Below are 23056 nucleotides of genomic sequence, written 5' to 3' on the forward strand. Positions count from 1 at the left end.
TATGTGTTCACAAACCCACAGTGCAACAAAACTAATTAATTATCAAAACAAAAAATGGATAAATGAGTATGCAAGAATTAAGTGGACAAATATCTGAAAATATTGTGGGTCATTATTCAGAAGCTTATTCAGAAAAACGTATTGTCAGGTATCCTGACACTAGTTCACAAACTAGTGTCAGGAGTTAAAGTGTATCATTTTATGGAAACATAAAATCTCAGTAGTGGTTTAAAAGCAACATCAACAACAATCTGAATCCTAGGAGTTGGTAGGAAGGAATAAAAGGCAAATATTTAGAATTTAAGAATCCATGGATTTTAACATGGTAAAATTCTGTTTGCCCCATGACAGAAATTATGTGGTACAGTTCAATGAAGGCAGAAATTATTTTATCTATGGGATAAACTGAGAATGTTGAAACCAAAAAAGAGGCAGCTTGGAGAGAGTATCATAACAACCTCTAATCGTGAGTGACACAGGGAGTAATTATTCACAATATAAGTCAAAAGGAGCACCAAGTTAAATTATTGTATGACAGGAAGAATGAATATCCCTGTATTTGTTTCATATTCTTCTGTGTACAACTACTTTGACCACCAGGGGGAGGGGGAGGGTGATACTGGATCAAACAGACATTTGGTTTCACTAAGTAGTGCTATTGTTTTGGGGACTTTTCCATATAACCATTCCATGTAAGTGTTTGTGATAAATGTCTGTTACAAAAAGCCCTCTCATCTTGAAGAGTACCAATGGTAATTCAAGAGTCTGGTAAGTGAAAAGCAGTGCAGGATATCTTCACATAATGCATTCTTGCTATACCATTCTAAGGAAAAAATGAGGTCTACTAAATTTCTGAACATGAGTCATATAGTTATCTAAAGGTTTCTGAAGTACTTGAATTCTGATAATGGTGTTTTCAAGAGCAGCAGCAAAATTTTAGTTCTACTGTCCAAGTGAGTGCTGCAACAAGATTTTCAAGTTCTACTTCCTATAAGCCAAGGCTTCCAAATTACCTTGTACATTAAATTTAAGAATTATTTTATTTTATTTTATTTTTAAGAATCATGCTATATGACAAATTTTGAAATACATACATATCTGACAACCTGAATCTAAATGTCTTCAGTTTTTATTATCTCTGATTTCTCTTGCTGTTTTTAATTGTTGGTGGTAGGTTTTTGTTTGTTTAATTTTTACATGTTGGCAACAAAATCTTAGTGTATGTGAAAAATGGATGAGAATTAGAAGTGTTTATGTGCATGTTTCATACCTTTTCACAGCAAAGCTCAATGCTTAATTGCAATCTACTGGTAGAATTTATCCTTAGATAAATTCTACCAGTAGATTGCAATTAAGCCCATACACTGTGTGATCGACAATTTCTTGAATGTCTATTTTGGAGGGAAAGGATGTACAAGGTAGGAAGAATAGATTTTGTTTGGATTTCATATAGCTGTAATATTAAAAGAGATTTTGAACACAAAATTGACTAATGCACTGAATAAAATTTCAGGGATTTTCAAGCTTGAAACTAACTCAGATCATACATAAACTGGTACTCCCTTTTTGGAAGTTCCAGGTCAAAAGCTGGACTGTGCAACTTCAGCTGACAGCTAATACATATTTAGCTAACTATGTAACTGAGATAACATAGTTAAAATAGTAAAATCCTTTCTGGGAACCAATGAAGAAAGAGCAAGTGAGCAAGTTGCATAACGGGTGAAGACCAAGGAGGCAGAAACCGTCACCATGAACATCACGCTCCTACTAGCAAAGAACTCTGGACACATGACCTGCCATAACTATCCCCTTCACACATGTGTACATGATGTACACACATCATGCACAGACATATGCACACACTTCTTGTTCAGGAACTGTGAAGCTTGATTGTCAATCTTAGGGACCACAGGATCTTTCGAAGTGTGAGTGCAACACCAGAGAAAATGGTATTAAGAAGTATAAAAATTTTAACTGTGGATGAGGTTTTTCTGTAAAATAATGTAAAATAATTACATAATTTAGACTAGAAGCATTATTGTTCTTGGAGATGGACTAATAAGGAAAAGGATTGTTCTAGGCTGATCAGATTGTTAAACTATAAATTGAACTAACAACAAATTCTTAGATTTGCATATATATGTTGTCCCCTTTTTGCTCATAGCAAGGTTTTGAGTGCAATATTTGTTTGGTGGCTGATGTGCCCACTGCAAGCCTAAAACATTTTAACTCTGTTAACTTGTCTTTTGGCATAGTGAATCTTGATTCTGCTCAGCTCAGCTTAGAAAGCTGGAGGAAAGACTGTTCATCCACAGTATAGTCTCTTGATGGCTGAGACATTCTCCTATGAAGAGACAGATACATATGTGAGAGAGTCAAGTTTGTTGTCCCAACCCTAGGAAGGAATCACAAGGTCTCAGATGCGCACAAATAAAGTTGGTATCACAACACTTGTTTATGAGCTGAAGCATCTACAGCTGTGTTACTCTGTGTTCAGAGCAGTGATAAATGATGACATCTAGCAGACCAAGCCCTTCTGTGGACTTACATGGTGTTCATGCATTCTGCATTGTGTTTAACTTTAGGATCTTGATGAACTTCCACAGCAGAAAACTCATCTGAGTACAAGTGTTCTTGGCACCTCACCACCTGTACTGCTCCTCATTACCACAGAAATCTCTAATACTTTGATGCTTTAACATAGAGTAAGATTTTACAATCTGCCTTGCTATAAGACTTTCTATATGTTGGCTTTGGTAAAATTAATGGCATCTACTAAATCCATTCAATGTAATTACTTTTTCTCAGCTATGTAGTGTAGTACATTATACTGTGGAGTGCTTCTATGCTTGCAAATATTGGAAATTCACATAAATAATTCCTTCAAAATAATCAAAGTCAACAGAGCATTAATGAGTGATTAAGGTGAATTAAATTTCCTCATAAACTGCAGTCCTAAACAAATTTCATATCCACCTGATTTTTTTTTTCACTGCAAATCGATAATTCTAAAGAATTTATTTGAACAGAAAACATGCAGTTTCCTATTCCTGATTGATGTGTATATGAAACTATCAACTTCACTTAATGAGAACTTTTGCTTAAACATTGGTGGTTAGAAATATTTTCTTCCCTTAAGGTTACTCTATCTTGCATCTGCCATCAACTACTGGTCTTGAATGTCAAGAAGCACTGTCCAGCATTTAAGAAAGGTGACATGAGTGATGGCTTTCAGTGGACTTTGGGGCAAGTATTCAAAGATTCAGTACCAGCTAAACCAGTTCCAATCTGTTTTCAAACTTAATTGTACCTGTATCAGGAGGATTATATTATATGCACATTATATTATATGCACATTATATTATGTTATATAAGTCATAGAAACACTACACACATTATTCAAATGATGCCACATCTGAATCAAGTGAAAAGGTGAAATATGTAGCCAGAATCCAAACTTTTCTTGGGAATCAAAATGACTATACTTAGTATTTTATTTATCTATTTATTTATTAATGACAAGGTGCCATTAATTCCTGTCCATCAAGAAGTCTCAAAAATTATCGATATCCTAGAAGATTTTCTTAACAAATATAAGAAGCATAATAATTTTCAAAAGATACATAGATGTCAGTGGGTAAAATAATTGTTGAGAAATATCAATTCTTTGTAGAACAGAAGAATTATTCATAGAATATCAGTGGAAGATTCTAAAATTTTCCATCCAATTGTCAGTGAATGTTTTGAGTTAATGAGCCATCTTGAATTTATGGCTTCAGGGAGAATGTTCCCAAATGATAATATGTATTGAACAATTTCAAAGAAAGATGTGAAAATAAAGATATCTTAAAATATTAATATAGACATAACACATATTCAAGTATTAAAAATATCTGTGGTAAATTTCCTGTAATAAGTGATATATCAGAGTCTAACAGTCTACCAGATGAATAGAGTTAGAATGGAAGGAGGAGCAAGGTGAGTGTCTGCTTGAGTTCTCTCATGGTTGGTTTTCTCCAGCCCTGTCTCTGGCCCTACAGACCCTGTGTTGCAGGTAGCTTTTGGCTTGGATGGATCTCTTGGAATCTATAGGCAGCCCTGGATGGAATTTGGCTTCATGCTATAGACTTGTCTTCAGACTGGTCTTCAGCAAGAGCAGGATAAACACATTGTTCCCTGACAAACACATTTGAAGTTCCATTTTCCTAGATGGGCTAGGGCTCTAGTGAAGGTAATTAATATTTTTATTGTTATTAATGAGCAAGCACAGGATTCATGTGAAGATTTAAACACAGCACAGTCAAGGAGCATCATGTGGAATCACAAATAAAAAGTTGTGTGGAAAGAGTGGAAAAATGGAGCAGCTATATTTAATGACAACTGATGAAGAACAACAGTTCATGTAATTGATGAATTTTGCCATTAAATAATAATAATAATAATAATAATAATAATAATAATAATAAAGGGGGGGAGGGGAGTCAATTAAGTACCTCTACCATCTGGTTTATTTCTGCATTTTGAAAGTGCTGAGAATCTTGGAAATATTTTTTATTGTAAACTTTTCTGAGCTGAATAGGAAGAAAAATTGAATATGAAAGAAATAAGTGTTAGTGTTTTGTTTTCAATCATTCTATGTTAACTGATCCAGAATGATTATTATAAGCATGATCTTGAGTTTGCACACATATAAGAAAATTAATTTATCTTCCTCAGAATTCGTTTTAATCTTTATGTGCTAGTCTTCTAATGAGTATGCATAAACATACTTCTACTGTGTACTAAAAAATACAGTGCAGTTTAGGCCACTCATTTTCCTTCACTTAGTAAAATTCTTATGCACCAGTACCTGGTTCTGACAATGTAAGCAAGATGAAGCATGGCTGGAAGCATGTTAGTACAGCATTCATTCATTTCACTCATTCATTCAAAATAAATAAATAAATAAAATAAAAACCTGTAAATGCAATTGACTGAAGGTTCAGAATGGCTGAAAAGGAGACACTACCCTGCAGATTACTGCATTCTGAGCCAGGGAACCTTTATAGCACTATTACCAATGAATTTTAAATCACTCTAAAGTTCAAACTTCACCGAAGCATCATATTGTATGTTGAAATCAGATGACCATTTTGTGTGGCAAATGCCATCTATAATTCAGAAAACATCCATGTTATAATAAAAGATGAATTAAAAGACATGGGAAGTTCAAGCACCATTTGTCATCCGAAACTCATGTTCATTAATATGCCTCATATCTGTAACTCTGAGAAAAGCTAAGTCAATTGCCAAATTACCATAACACTCAAAACTAAACAGTAATGCATTTTAAAATGAGTGTACTGAAAATTGAATGCCAACTGAAAATAAATGATGGTACCTTTTAAAATTAAATTACAACAGACTGCTTCTTTGTCCTTTCCCCTGTTGTCATCTTCAGTTAGTCTAGCTGTCCAATTTTTACCATATTTACCCTATGACAAGAAGGACTTAGATTATAAAAGACACAAACACCACATATTTTTTCATAATGAAATACTTCATAACAAACTTAACTTGTCATAGAAAAATCCATTATATAGAAAGTATTTTTTTCTGTTACTTCTTTCACTACATACACCATAATGAAATACCACTCCCATTACACACAGTTTAACTGCTGTGTTATTGGTTCTTGTCTGTAAATATCCATATCTGATATGTTTTTTATAGGCCTTGTACGTATAGGACTTGTACAGTCAAATATATGTATTTTTCTCTAAAATTTTTCTCTAAACAACAAAAACAAACAAACAAAGCAAAGCAATATGCTAAAAACAAATTGTCAGAGCAATACTATGAGCAATGCAGAGCAAAACTATTTTTTATTATGAATTTTTAGGTGATGACAGGGAAAAGCAATTGTGATGAAAGGAAATCCAAACCTGGTATTGACTAAAAATTGAAATAGAAAATTAAGATGCTTTTTCATAGTTGTTAAAATCTTCAGTTTTGATGAAAATGTTGGCTTTTTTCTTTTCCTATCAAATGTCAAAACATAAATATCAAGCAAGTATAATCTGTATACCTGATGATAAAATTTAGTAGAATGAGAAAGGCATTATAAAATTGCAGGACAGTGGGAAATGTAGCTTTTTTTTTTTTTTTTTTAACACTAAGTAGAGATAGTTGCATAATATATTTATAAAGTCACAAAGATTGCTTTTCTATATGTCTAAATTTAAACTGTCCCAGTATTTTTGTTTTGTACTTGCATAATGCCTAGCACAACATAACTATCACTGCTGTTTGTCTTCAATAAGCAGTAGTCTCCAAAGTATGCAAAGAATATTTTGTTTTCTGTTCATTTACCAAAGATTATTTTGGTAATCTAATTTTTGCAATGTTCTTCAGTTATTGTTATCATTTCCATCTCCACTTAATGCATTATATCTGCTTCTAATATGAGATTGGCAGATGTTGTTTGCTTAGTAGAACAATAATCATTTTAGATTACTTTGGCACTTTAACATAGAACATCTTTTTTTTGACATCCTTCTGTTTTACATTGTTGGCCATATTTTTAAATACAACCTTTAATTTTGCACTGGCAATTAATTACAGGTGCAAGTAATTGAAGTATTTAGATGTCCAAATACCTGATTGCAGGCACAAATCATGTAGTTAAATTCTAAATACTATTGATTTTGGCCACAAAATGAGTGGTTTAGTTGAAGTCCCCTTTACATGTTTGAGCCAGAAAATCAAGGTGTTATTTGAAACAAATAGAAGAACATTATTTCTTTCATCAGAACTTATGTATAGCATATGTATATATATATATATATTATTTTTTTCCTCTTCTCACCAAATACATACTTTATGGCTTTATGGAAATTGTTCATCACAGACACTTAGTAATAAACACAGAGTTTTTAATGACTGAAGAAATATGGTTGTAATGCTTTCATCACTTTGTCCACAAGTCACTAAAACTACAGTGACAGCCAAACAAATCATCTACAGGTTAAAATCCTCCTGATCTCTATGGGGATTTTACCAGAAAAAGGACTGCAAAGCTAAGGCCTTCTAATAAAATTTAATGGAAGTAAAGTATGTATGCATTAGGAAATGTCCTTCTATTCTTCTTTTTCTTCCACCTTTCTCCCTGAGAGTGCTTCAACTGGAATTTGAATTGTATCCTGTTGCTTCAGACGTAAAAATGCTTTTTCTGAACAGAGACTATCAATCATGCTGAATTATGTGGATGATTGTCATTGTGTACAAACAGCCAGTAAGAAATATGTTGAGACTGACACGTTTTCCTTGTCACCTCAAATGAATGATTTGAACTCAGGTCTCCAGAAGGAAAAGGCTTTAAGTGCATCAACCCACTGGGTCACTGCAAGACTGAAACAAATTATGGTTTTTATACATTTTTAACAATAGGAAATGGTAGGCAGATTTTTTTTTTTTTTTCTGTGTGTATAGTGACAATTATGAAATAACTATGCACGTGCCATTTGGTAGACAAAAGATTAATGGGAAGACAAGTCTCCAAGTCAGCATTTACAGGCTGGAAAAAGGTAATTGTCCAATTACAAACTTGCTGAAATGGCTTTGGTCTTATGGTGTATGCCCTAGGGAAAAGTCACAAGAATGCCACAATAGATTAAATTAGAATTTAGCTTCCATATCTTATTTTGACAAGAAACAGGCAGTGAAAATTCTGCTACTCTCCCAGTACATTGCCATATGTTTGCTAATTCTGAGATAGTTACTCTAGCTCAGCTGTCCTACAAATTCTAGTTCCTGGCAATCAGTGTAAAAATAGGGCTTCAAACATTACAACTGAATTTTAGTCTGTGTTTTAAGCCTTCACCAAGCTTTTAGGAAAGCAGAATTTGAACCGTGGATCATATCCTTCACAAATAACTTTTCTTATAGGAAGTGAACATAAAGTGAATTATTTTCACTTCTAGAACAATAAAAAACTAACATAAGTCTGGTTTGTTTGTTTGTTTGTTTGTTTGTTTTGGTTTTTGTTGTGTTTGTTGGTTGTTTTTTTTTTTTGGTTGGTTGATTTTAGATACCATAAATATTATTTAGGTGATGCAGCAATAAATCATAATAAAATGTATAAATCTTATATAAACTTGTATATAAAAAGTATAAATCTTATATAAATATTATATAAACTCTTTTAAATTTCTGAGTTTCCAGGATACAGGTTTTCATCTGTAGTCCTTTAAGTGAGTCTTTGATGAATATGCTGAATACATATTGATATACATGATGAATATGCTGATACATATTAGCCTAATTATGAAAAATAATAAATCAAGCTAATTAATTGCCTTAATTATTGCAGAAGTACTTACCTACTGCCTAGAACAGTCTGAAATCTTGGTGAAACTTCTTTTTGTAATCTAGGAAGCTCATACTGAGGGTAGCAAAAGCTAAAAAGCAAAAACACTCTAAATGTACAAGTTCAATGGAATATTATCTAGCTTGAAATGTAAACACTTTTTCCATCAAAATCCCAATATATCTCCATAGATGACATAGAGGACGCATCACTACATTTGCAAGGTAAGCCTAATATGGACTGGGAAGTTCATATTAGAGAGTTCAAATGAGTGTTAAATTTCACAGTATAATACCTCAGTCTCATTTGCATATTTGATTTCAAATACTTTGATTCCATTTAGAAGTGTTTGTTGTTGTTATTTGTTTGTTCTTACTTGTTTTGTTTTGTTTTGTTTTTTAAAGCCATATTGGCTAACAAGTAGGTTATACTTCCTTTCTACTTCTGGACATAATAGCAGCTCTTAAAGTTTATCACCTTATCACATAGGTGGACATTAGCAGAGTGGCCTTTGACAGTTCCGCATTATTTTTGCTCTTAAATGCTGCTATATATTGCTACAGAACAGTTCAATGGATTGAACAAATAATTCTGTCTTGGAGTTTAACTACTCCAACATTCAAACTTCTTCAATATTATCTTATTTTTTTCCAGTACCATCAGACAAATTATAGACATAAGATTTTTGTCTCATGTAACTCTAGCTGTTTAAAAATTAGGAGGAAAGCTTAAGCTGGTCATTGTGTTCCAGCTATCATTGCAGAAAAAGGCAGGCTCTCTGCCAATATCTTTTGATCTTAAAGCATCTCCTTGCAGAAAGGAAGGATTTCCCTGCTAATGTTACTTCTATCTCTCCATTAGCAGGTGAGAAAACACAGATTTCAGGTGTAGATCAAATAAGCAATTTTAAGTTATTTTCATGCAAGAAACAAAGGCTTAAAGTGCTGCTTGGGCTCATCTCAAGAGTTTTTCTTGTGATATAACAAATTCACTCCAATCTTCAACTGAGAAAATAAAACAAGTCATTAGTACCCATACTCGGAATGACCTTTAAGCTTAATCTTTTGTTCTTTGTAATTGTGATTAACAAACAGATAGCTTTTGTTTATAAGTGCTACTCTGCAGCTGCTTTTCTTTATGCTGTTTCAAGTGAAATTAATTGAAACACTGCCCATTCTTCTTTCAGAAACAGTTAATGAAGATGAACTTCTGACAAAATGAATGGAATTATATTTCTCAAAAAATATAGCAGTAGTGTCTGATTGAGTGTTTTCTGTGTCTTCAAGATGTCAAGTAATTGGAACAGAAATCTTAAAAAGACTGAATTCTAATCTATTCACAAATCAGTGCTAAATGAAGTAGTAAAACTTTTAAAAAACTCTGTGGGAGATAATAACAAATATTAGTTGAAGTCTAAAAGCATTAAAAATAAATAAATAAATAATAGATGAAATCACAAACACCTTCATTTTTAATATTTATTTCCATTGTTACTGAGCTTGGTAGTTACCACATTCCAAAGTATTAGTCTACAGTGAAACATGGGAAAATTAAAAAATAGACCTGGTTTCAAGGAAATCCCAGCCCTCCTACATGTAACACTTGTTTCTTTTTCAAAGTCTTAAGCAGAAAAATGTCAATGCTAATGTTCAATTTCAGATAATTTTGTGGACAAGTAATTTTCATTACTCAGCTATTGAACAAGGTCACTTAAGTAGGTAATCAGAATAATTAAATTACATCCCCAGAAGTCCCTGTACTAGACCATGTTCAACACTATTCACTTAGGTCATATTATCTGCATGAATATCACTGAGTATATCTCTTGAAGTATCTTTTTTTTTTTTTTTTTTTTTTTAATCAGAAAGAGACATCCATTGGTTACAAATTGCAATGCTTGTGAAAACGTTCATACCTACCAAGAGATGGATATACTTAACATCAGATCTGGCTTAGAAATTAGTTTAACAGGTAGATTCTCTTAAAGGAAATTTACTACACATGAAAGGTAGCAGCCTCCTGGCACTGCTCCCCATGTACTCTGACTATATGATCTCTGCCTATGTGAACAACTTCATTCTGTTCTGTATGTATGTTTTAATCTAAACTAACCTAGAAGAAGAGATTATCACAAAAATACAGTTTCCATGAACAATCAATTTGTTCCAACTACTTGACAAAGACAAAGAATATCCTGGCCATAGCAATGTTAGCAGTGCAAACATTTATTTACTGGAGCTTGAAAGGATTCCCATGTTATTCCACATAAGAAGAGCAAAATGAAGCAGCTTGTAAATATAATATGAGTCAAGAACTGAAAACATTTTTCCCAAACCTGATCTCTGTGTGGTCACAAAGATAGTCTTTCTTTCTTTTTGCCATTCCTTAAAACCTATATTTTCATTCATAAATGAAAATATAGGTTTTATTCCACATATTTTATTCCACATATTTTATAGGTCTTCTGTAATATGTATTAGGATTTAGATTTTAATTTCAAGATGCAGCTTACACACCCAAGATGGTAACATGATCAAGTAACATGGGTTTCTCCTGTGCTAGATGGCTGACGTGGTACCTCCCATAACCTTGGTATCATTGCTTGCTTCAAGTGCAGAGGAGGTCCTGTATTTCTGTTTGAACATTGCATATTCTAGAATTCATATTCAATAATTCAATTGCATATTCAAATTCTAGAAGTGACAAATGTTAAGGCCTTTTAGAATTAGTTTTATGTTACCAAGGACAGATTGCTCAAATACTACATAGAAAAGGTGGGAAAATTATGAACTCCATAAGATTAGTAGAAATTTCTAAACAAATGCCAGCTTCTAAAACACATCACTCATATACATGTATGTTTGTGTTCATTTGCATTGCTTTACAATTAGTAGTAGTATTTATTATTATCATCTGGTGTTTTACACTTCAAGGTAAAGTGAAAGACAACACAACTGAGAATAATGTTTTCCAGCATTACAGGGATTCCAATTCATCATTTCTTAATTGCCTGCTTGGAACAAAATCAAGGCAATTTCCCTTCCAATCTGATCAAAATAGCATTTGTTGGCCTTGAACACTTGATCTTCAGCATCCAATGTTTAAAACAAACCTACAGTCAGTCAAAGAACTCAACAGAAGAACCTTGCAGGTACATGAAAAATGGTACTAGAGCTGGCTGATTTTAAATTCACAAAAACAAACAAACAAACAAACAAAAATATAAGAGAAGAAGGGAATGGAACATGATTGTAGTTGGTTTTGGTTTGTTTGTTTTATAATAAACAAATGCATACTTTTAAGGAGAAAAACTACATACATATGTATCATTGATAAATATCTTGTATTTTCAGAAAATCAAATATTTAATCTCTCAGAAAAGTGAGTAAAGTTACTTAAAAAAAAAAAAAAAAACTAATTTAATGCAATTAATATTATTAATGCATAAAGTAAAATTCCTAAGGCAAAATTAACTAAATAAGGAAAGAAGAGAAAGAAACATATTCATAATCTCCTATCAGGAAGTAACAACAATGAAAAAGAATGTTTGAGGAAACAAAACACCTGGTAAAATAGGTAACTATCTAAAAGTATACAGAAAGTATAAGCAAGGAATCAGAACCAGGTGAGGAAGACTTATCCTTTAAGAAGCTACATGATCATATCTGCATCAAAAGCAATACTCAGATGCTTAACACATACTAAAGCAATGTTAGAGCTTTGTGTTAGAGCTTTGAATGTGCACACCATAACAATATCATAATACAGGGAAGCTACATCATAGTTGCCTATAATAAAAATCATATTTTACAACCTAGTGGTGCTTTCCAAATTGCTTTATGATTCAGAGCAAAATCATGCCATATCAATACACCAGGAAGCTTCCAGATTACATGTTTTCAATTGCTTACATCTCAAAACTGGCAAGATTAAATAACCAGCATTAACAGTGATTTTTCCAGTACTGGATAATACTGGTTTAATTGACGTGATAGCATTAACTAGAAAATTTTTAAAATCTCTTCCTATAAATTATTATTAAAATGCATATGAATAAACTCATACAGTAGAAAACCAAAAATGTTGCTCCTTTGTGATTTACCATCTGGACAGTAGATATGCAGTGGGGTATATAAACACTGCATATGCTTACTAAAATTACTTCTAGTAATGCAGTATTGACAGGGAACCTTTGGAAACCATGGCTACCAGGCTATCTGGAGCCAAACAGCAAAAGATGGATGGAAACAGTTTGAAAATAGCATTGTCTTTGGCTGAAAAATAAAGTGTAAACTTATACAACAGTCACTAATGCATCACCTCAACTATCCATGCATGTAGTTAGTCTGCAGCAGGTTGTTCAGGGGCCAAAATGAACAGAGGATTAAAGAACAGATTTGCAAAAACTCTTATGTTCTGTTTAAGAGTGATAACTATCATCTTATCATCTTGTTTCCACATCTTCCCTGTAGTTAACCCAACCTTTAACCAGTCTTCTTACCCACAATTTTTTCTTTTCTTACCTTTTACCTTTCCTTTTTTTTTTTTTTTTTTTTTTTAAATTTTCATTTGGTTCTTTTGTGTGTGTTTGAGCTTGCAGGCGGTTAAGTTTTTCTCTCTTTTATTTTTTTTCTCTTCACTACCAGATTCATTATTCTGCATTAAGCTGCATTGAACTACATTTGTCATCTATTAGTCCTGTTACTGTCTGCATTGTTCCTCATTATTTACTGTTCTTCCTAATTTAGAATCACATGGAAATCTTGCTTTCAAAAGCATTATCCAATTCATTTGTATGAATAAAAATGGTAGAGGACACAGCACTAATGCTTGCAATACCAGCATCTCACTAATAACTTCTGATTTAACAAAGAACAGCTTCTACTTCTCCTTTTGTTCTCTTGCAGAGATTCACATTACTGAGTTTTGTGCTGTATTTTTGTGTGTTTTAGAGGTTACCCCTTGAAAGAGAATTTACACAATTGTGTCCTAAACCAGGTGCCGTCTCTCTCATAAGTACCTGGAGAACTATATACTTTCACTATTTCAAGAAAAGCAACAATTTTCAGAGTCTTGGATAACCTAATGTAGACATTGAAATAAAGAGTAAGGGAATTTCAGTGAGTTAGTGAACAGAAAGATCATTATTCTTTTGTGACCATAAGATTCATTCATAACAGCAAACATTTATTTGTTTGATGAAAGAGCCAGCATTTTCCATTGGTTACACTTACTGTCTTTATCTGTACTACGTTAAATAATCATTTGCCACCATGGAAAACTGACAAATTGTGCCATAGAAGAACAGCGCAGCAAACTTTGAGTTCTTTGTTTATACATTATATTACCCAGACCTGTAAATTTTCTATGTAGAGGATTTTATTTCTGTGCCAGGACGCCTGCTCCAGAGACGTCACAGCTCCATGAGCTGGCAGGTAGTTCCTCCTGTCATTGCAGATCCCCCAAATGGAGGTGCTCCTGCCTGGTGTAAGACAGGGCACCCTGATGCACTCCATTGGGCTGGGGAGAGCCAGCAGAAGGCTCCCACTCGGCAGGAGCCATCTCCTCTCCCTGTAAACAAGTCCCTGCAAACATACCAAGGACTTAATGGAACTAATTAATGTGCATACAAATGCTCTGGCACCCAGAGGCAACAGGAAGCCCTGATGTGAGCCGCGGTGCAGGCCACACATGCTCCACCACCACCACCTAGAGGTCTCCGTGCTGGACCGGCAGCCCAGAAGGACCGTGTGGAAGTGCTATAGGATGGGAGGGCTGATTATTTTAGCAGGAGGCATTTTTACCTTCCTTGTGGAATAAGACTAAGTTCTGGTTCAGAGTCTGCTAAAGAACTCTGATGTAAGTTATGAAATTCTGAAAATAAATTGTATATGTAAATATAGTATAATATTCTACACTGTCTGACGAATGTTACAGGTTTTAAAGCTGACCTATTGTCTCTTGCTTCTTTTTGGAACTCTTCTTTGAGGTGAACAACAAATTAATATTAATAAACAAGAATAAAAATTGCTTTGCTTTCTGGGAATTTTTAAGTTGTAGACTCTTTATGTTACATTTTAAAAAGTTAAAAATATCTTTGTCTGATTGCCCAGAGGCCGGCCAAAGTAATTCTGTATTCAGGTGTTCCATTCGGGTGTAAGCTTCATATGGGTGTTTCATCACCCGTATGAAGCTTACACTAACAGATTTTGCTTAGTTTAGTTAGTTTCAATTATTACCTACTGCAAGCACTCGAGTTGTTTGTTTGTTTGCATTCTGTGAACTTTACATTCAGCTACAGATAAACATATAGAGATACAGATATAGAGGTGTAAGGCATTAAATTTATTATAAATCAGTTACATACTGCATCCTTATGAATATATGTGACAGGAAAGAAAACAGGAATAACTAAGCCAGTCTTTGAAGTCAATAGGGATCTCTGACAAATGAAAACCATGGGTCTGAATCATATGACAATTTATACATTCAAAGAAAGAAAAAAAAAGAAAAAGAAAAGAAAAAATGGTTAAATTTTGCAGTTCATAAAGATGATTTAAAAAATAAAAATAATAAAATAATAATTAAAAAAAAAAAAAAAAAAAAACAACCTACCAACCTCTGTTTGGCTTTTAACAAAAGCCACATTGTCAAAGATGACTAGGAACAACTTTCCCCTTGAGCTCTTCTAAATTACATGCAATCTACAATCTTTTAAACTATCCAGAATTCAAGTTATCTTAGAAAGCGTCAGGAAAAAGTTAATTTCAAAACTAGGTCTCAATTCCTCTGTTTTTAGTGAAGTATGTTTCCAAATCAGCAAACTGAGATTTTTATTCCCCTTAATATCTTTTATTTGCAAGCAATGCTGTGAGTGGGTAACATAAGCAAACAAGATTTATTCACACAAACATTTAAACACAGATAACAAACTAACAGAAAAGAAGCAAAACAGATATCAAGAAAAATATTTTTGTAAACTAACAGCAAAATGGCAATTATCTGTATGATACACAGGTCACTGTTTCATTTTTATTGTTCCCTCTTGGAGCTGAAAGACATATTAAACCAAGCTAAAGACAAAACTCTATCTTCTTGGCAATGGTTAACCACAGATAACTTCCAAAACTATAATTGTTCATCTCCCAGTCCAATTCCCAAATTATGAGGAAAACCTCTGTTAAAAGAACAGGTCTTTCTGACAAGGTGGCAGCCAGCAGTGGAATGTTTTGCCTTTGAAAGCAAATAACAGAAGGTAAAGGAGACCTGACAGCAGCTGCAAGAAATAGAAAAAAGAACAAAAGTTGGGGGTGACTGCTTTTCAGCAGCAAAAAGTGAAACCCATGAGAGCCTTCATTTCTTCATTTCTTCATTTCATGGCCTTCATTTCTGAAAAATTAGTAACTTCAGACAAGTGGTTTCTCCATGCTTTAGGTTCCCAGCTGTGAAATGGGAATACAAGCACTTCTTTGGGCATATCGTAAAAAATGGTACTGTTCTAAATTTTCAGTCACTGTTTTATTCTGTGAGCTGTTCCACTCACGCACATAGCCTGTAAAAAGAAAAGCATACTTTTCTTTAAAACCTTTTATGTGTACTATAGAGATTTCTTTCTCTGAGACTGCAAGGGATTTAAAGCAGTGTTCAAGAGGCATTTGGATAATGCCCTCAATTACAAGCTTTAACATTTGGTTAGCCCTAGAATGGACAGGCAGTAGGACTGGGTGGTCTTTGAAGGTCCCTTCCAACCGAATTATTCTATTCTATTCTATTCTATTCTATTCTATTCTATTCTATTCTATTCTATTCTATTCTATTCTATTCTATTCTATTCTATTCTATTCTATTCTTCTCCATTCCATTCCATTCTGTTCTATTCATTTTGTTCTGTTCTGTTCTGTTCTGTTCTGTTCTGTTCTATTCATTTCATTGTGTTTTGTTCTGTTCTGTTTCATTCAACTGTGGCCTTACTTAGAACTTCTAATGAATTCACTTCTGAGAGAACAACCTTTTTGTGGATAATATTGTCTATTTATAATCCCTATCCTGATGTTCTGCAGCTGTTAGTTTTTCTATTTCACATCAGAGGGTTAATGCTCTGCTTTGCTTTCTGTCTGGGTGAGATTCACTTGGCATAATCCAAAAGTCAAGACAACACCAACCAAAAGTGCTGGAAGATTTGCAACTGCAAAATCAAAACTTATTAAATAATTAAAAAGGGATTGGACATAATATCCATTTTAACATATTTAGGTTCTTTGTTTGTTTGTTGCTTTTTTGATGTGTTTTTTGTTGTTGTTTTGTTTTGATTGTTTTTATGTTATAATCTTATTAAAAATTCTTTCTTGATCATTTCCTGAAAACAAAGAAACAAGAACAGGGATACATGTTCTGGGGTGTTTCTAATGTGTCTTTGCTTATATGCATGTTTTTAATATTACTACAAACCTGGATTATTAACTCTATTATTTTATATGTGTTTTCTTATTATTTTGATCAGTCTTCTCTGAACTCTGACAGTGAGAATGGCTGATAAATCCTCAGTGATATGGACCACTGTTTTGACATCATCAAAGGAGTCTAGTAGATCAGATATTTTATTTTATTTTATTTTATTTTATTTTATTTTATTTTATTTTATTTTATTTTATTTTATTTTATTTTTTCTTTTTAAAATAAAGGATAGTCTTGTGTGGTTTTGTTGTTGTTTTAACACTTCACAATTGTTATAATTATGTTTTTAAGACTGTAAAGATTGTCCTGGTACTGAGGTCATATCTCACTTGTCTGAAATCCCTGGCATCACGATGAACATGTCTTTTAAAGATGGCTAATATTTCTGCTGCCATGCAGTAAAACAGTTTATTCACATAACATTACATACTTTTGTCAGTATCTAAGGCACTTTATTGTCAGACAATTCCAATATGAAAACTATTTATTCTCTTTTCTCCTTACTTCAATTTCTGACAGCCTCTTTCTTATTACCTGAAAAGATGAAGTAGGAAGGGACTTTTCCAATGGTCTGGTTAGATGTGTACAAAGAAATTACCAGGCTTCGACTTGGCAATGTCCTTATCTGATGTAACAGCACACTCCATTTTCTGTTGTCAGACCAACAAAACAAAATATATATATATATATATATTTAGCATTTCTGTCTCTGATACTTGAGACTTTCTTGTCCTTTTCAAAGTGCAGGTCTGGATCTGAAGCTGCTGAATGAGTCACAGAATCACAGAATCACCAAATGGGTGGGGTTGGAAGGGACCTGTGAAGATCATCTAGTCCAACCCCCCCCTGCTAAGCAGGATCACCTAGAGCACATTGTGAAGGATGGCATCCAGGTGGGTTTTGAATATCTCTAGAGAAGGAGGCTCCATAAAGTCCTTTGGCAGGGTTTGAATGGGCCCCATAGAGAAATTATGCAGCCTGCAAGAATTTTGACCTACCTGCCCCCAAATATTTATCGCATACAGAAATTATAATCAAACACATATTACTTATAAATGATATAATAAAATAAGCAGTCTCTCATTTCTATGGGCAAATAATACTATCTCCCATTCTGAATCTAAATCAAACTGCAGTTACTAATAAAAATAAGTCATGACTCACAAAGTTAAGTTATTTTGCATTAATCTTAAACTCTTTAGGAGTTATTGGAGTCTCACATCATTAAAACTAATGTCAGTGGTATACTCTGCAGTAACAATTAAATTTACAGCTGGAAGATAAGACTCATAAAGGAAGCATTACTTTATACCCATACTAAAGACAAAAAAAAAAAAAAGTAGATACTGTTTACATTACACAGTTGAGGCAGGCAATGGTTTACTGGGAAACCCTCCATGCTGCAGGAAATCTATAGTCACTGTTGTTTTTAAAACGTGATATTAGATTATAAAATAACACTGACTTTCTTACACAGTGTGTGTGTGTGGGGGGGGGGGGGAATGAATAGTGTCACTTAATTCTGCAAGAGGTCAGATTATATAAATATCTTTATGTGTAGACATGTTTTTGCTCATTTTATTATCACTTCTTGCAGCAGTTAATAAATATTCCTTATATTTGTTTAACAGCATACAGCATATTTAACTATGTTCTTCCAGACTGGCCTGAATAAAATGGAGCCAAATTACAAGTGTAAAATCTGTCCCATTTACATGACTGAAGTACATGTAACAAGGTATTATCCATGCATTCACTAATTTACTACAGCTCAGGGACTACATCAGCCTAAGGAAGGAAAACAAAACAAAACAGCAAAAACAACAACAAACAACACCAACAAAAAACATCCAGAAATATACTGATGAAATTCACTGTAGGAAGGTTGCCTAAGAATCCTCCAGAGCTGTTAGATCCCGAGTATGTGTAAATATTTTCTTAGCATAATAACAAAAAAGCCATTTTTATTTGGGTTTTATTTGGGTTTTATGAAGAAGGGGGGTGAGCGGGGGGGGGGGAGAATGGGGCGGGGGGGGGGGGGGGAGGGGCAGAAGCAGGAACCAGAAAGAGAGAGGGAGGAAATTTTCTTTTGGAGTATAAATCAGCAAAGCGTTTTATCAAGTTCTGCAAGAACATACTACCTCACTTAGGATATATCCATGTGCACAGACTGGGAGCTACTGCTCCATGGGCTTCTCACCTACCTCTGGTCTCCCTTTAGTCTTCACTGAAGGCCTAAAACTCCTGTCTTAAGGAGTCTTTGGTGAAAGGAAGAAGCCTCACTTTTGTGTTAATTGTAAATGCCTTGACATCCAGAGTGCAGCGGCTGGGTTGTTAAACCTATACATTAGAGGTGAGTTTATACAGCTTGCACATATATATATATATATATATATATATATATATATATATATATAATTTTTTTTTGGAGATCAAAATCGTTCAAATATAGACACACAAAAATATCCATTAAAACATTTGCTCTGTGCATATTTAAAAACAAACAAACAAACAAGAAAAACAAAGAATTAAAATGCTTTACTCTAGATTTGTTCAATTTGAAACATTTTGGATAGAATAATGAAATTATTTTCAGTCAACTCAAAGGAAAAACAGGGTGAGTTTAACAGGGTGAGTTTTTAAAAGGACTTTTGTGTAGAAAATGGATTTAAGCTAAAATAAGATAACATATTATACATTAATAAGAACTCCAGAAAGCAAAGAAAGAAATATAATCTTCTAGATAATTTCCTTTCGGTAGTTTTCTAATACTTAATATTAGTATCATACTGTAAACCACGGAGAATATGTGTGTACAAATATATATGTATATTTCTTGTTATAGTTTATAAGCAGCAACTGAAATGAACGCTACAGGCTTGACAAAATGTTTGTCTTAATCACATCCATATGTTCTATCTAGAGAAACAATCTCTTAAAAGATTTGATTCAATTTAGCTGTACAATAGGGACCAGTTATTCTTTTATGAGTCTGATGATGTTAAGTGAGTGAAGAAACAAATAAACAAACTGCTTTAAAGAAGACTTTATCAGCATCAGAATGACTAGAAAACCTACCATCTTAAAACAATTCCTCTGCCTTTTATAGCTTTGTCACTGCAGCAAAAGAAAGTTCCACTAAAATGGCAATGATCTATGGAGGATGGCTGCACAAAGCATTGTGTCATTGGTGAGGACATTTAGGAAGAGATACAAGAACTCTCCATTTAAATTTCCTCTTTGAGGCCAAATCATTACTGCTATTCTCAAATTTTATTTTATTTTATTTTTAACTGCTTACTTTTATTGAAAAGCTGTCATTATTATAATTGCTTTAGGAAATATAATCTTATTTCTGTTTGTAGGACTCCTTATGCATAGCTATTTGTTTTATTTTAAATGTATGTTCAATATTTTAGAAGCCCTTCACCATTGTAACTTTATTTACTTCATATCACATAAAACTGAACATACGCATATTTTCTAATATGAAATTCTACCAAATTTATGAGCTTTAAGTTTCAGAGACAGGAGACAGTGTCAGGGAAAACTGCTGAGTCCTTTTAGGTGAAATGAGGTTAAGGATCTTTAGAAATATTGTAGGTCATACTAGTAATTTCAGTAGTTGTTATTCTCTGTAAATATGGACTCAGGTATATAAATTAAACTTTCCAATGTTTAAAAGTTGCACATTTCTATCAGTTAAAAGTTCAAAATGATGTTTAAAATCTCTTGGCTAATCATAGATGTAGACACTGAAACAATCCATAAGAATCTAAAATTTCAGTAGAGGTTACAAGGTTAACTACTTACTACTAAATATTACTTTTGCTTCTGTATGGAAGTTACAATCAAGGGGAAAATACAAGAAGGAGTCCATTGCATTTGGCTTTTAAGTCCCTCTACAAAGCTGACAGTTTAAAAAGCCTACTTTTTTTATTATTATTATTATTAATAATAATAATAATAATATCAATATTATAATTGATAATTATATATAATTGATATATATCAATTGATAATATTATTCTACACAATTATCGTAATTATTATTAATAATAATTAAAAATTATATAAATTATTATATATAATATATAATATTTATTACATATAATATTTATATAAATAATTAAATAAATTATATGATTAGATAAAATTATATTATATAATATAATTTTATATAATAATATAATATTATAATTATAATAATTATTATAATTTCCTGTCTCATAGATCATACAAGCAAATGCTAATTTGGCTCAGTAAGGCTATATCGTGATAAATGTAACAAAGCTCAGAATGGTTTTATCATAAGTGAATTAAATATTTCATTATGTATTTTAAAGTGTTCCATAAAAGTATTCTAAGATTAGCTAGGCTTAAGTATATATTAAATCATATATATTTGCTTAAGCTAAAGAGAAATAGGAAGCATCTTGGATTTTACTGATTGCTATAAAAATAGTCAATGAAGAAATTTTGTTTGCTTTGTTCGTAAGAAGTTCTATAAAACTTCTATAAAGAGTTATATAAAAGATAAAAATTATCTGTTTATAAAGATAGTTTTTAGCTTGCTTAGAAATTAAAACAGAGGGGAACAAAACATTAATCAGAACATTAATTGTTTCAATCTGTTTTTTAGTGGAGAGTTGTATTAATAATCATCTGCTTCCAGGAAAACAAACTTCAAAGAGCTAAAGGGCATAGAAAAATGCAAGCTATACAGCATCACATTTTCCTGAGCTCAGAGCAATTTAAAAGTATGGAGTTCATGGAGCAATGACAGTGCTTGGTACTAGTTGACAATGACATGCAGAACATCCTAAGCAATAGCGTTTATCTCACAGAGCATCTGAAATATTCATAGATTCCAACAGTAGAATAAATTTATTGTCTGCTATAAGAGATATAAGAGGTTGATAAACTGCTTTTCTGACCTTGGAGAACTTTGTTGGCATATTAAGGGACTTTGATACATAACAAGGTGCAGACACACTATGATTTGTTAGGTGCTTTCTGCTGGGACTGCACTATCAGGTGAATTGAAAACAAAAGACCTCCTTCAGGAAAGTAGCAAGAAAAAAATAAAATAGATTCTCTCCCACTGTCCCTGTGGTAATCATCACCAAATAAAAGATCAAGGGGATAAAACACTGATTGATTGATTGATTGATTTTTCAATAGTACTACCATTTGGAAAAGGGGAGACATATTTTGTTGTCTGGTTTTCTGCTGTTCATAGAATCACAGAATATCCTGAATTGGAAGGGGCCTACCTTCCAGTTCCTATCATTGAGTTCAGTTCCTGGCCCCACACAGGACCACCATGTCAAACCACGTGTCTGAGAGCATGGCCCAAATGCTTCTTGAATGGCAGGCTTGGTGCCTTGGGGAGCCTGTTCCAGTGCCTAACCACTCTCCCAGTGAAGAACATGCAACATCCTAACACCGAGCCTGACTCTCCCCTGTCCCAGCTCCATGCCTGAATTGCCCGTCCCTCGGGGCCTGTCACTGTCCCCATAGAGCAGAGCTCGGCACCTGCCCTTCCTCTCCCCTCGTGAGGGAGCTGCAGGCCACCATGAGGCCTCCCCTCAGCCTGCTCCGCTCTGGGCTGTACAAACCAAGGGACCTCAGCCACTTATCATACATCTTGTGTTCCAGACCTTTCACCACCTTTGTTGCCCTACTTTAGACTCTGTCTAATAGTTTTATATCCGTCTTACACTGTGATGCCCAAAACTGCACACAGCACTTGAGATGAGGCCGGACAAGCGGAGACCAGAGTGGGACAATCCCTTCCCTTGACTGGCTAGCAAAGCTGTGCCTGATGCAATCCAGGATATGGTTGGCCCTTTTGGCTGCCAAGGCACACTGCTGGCTCATATTCAACTTGCTGTCTATGTGCTGTTTGTGTACTTTCCATTCTGGAAACAAAGCATCTGACCCATGCTGCTTTGCTTACCAAGTATTGCTCTGTACTGAATACTGGAGTTATACGGATTGACTGGAGAGCCTGAAAGATCCTATGGTCATGTAAGCAAGGACTTAATTCTATACTAAGTACAATATTACAAGTTGTATAGTACAAATACCTGTGGAGTGTCGTGCTTTAACCCAGCAGGCCACTAAGCACCCAACAACAATTCACTCCCCCCTAGTGTGATATAGCAGGGAGAACTGGAAAAAGGTAAAGCTTGTGGGTTAGATAAAGACAGTTTAGGACAGAATATGAAGGGATGATCATAACAATAATAA

The sequence above is a fragment of the Netta rufina genome (genome assembly GCF_964035555.1).
Source record: "Netta rufina genome assembly, chromosome: 2".
Lineage (NCBI taxonomy): Eukaryota > Metazoa > Chordata > Aves > Anseriformes > Anatidae > Netta > Netta rufina.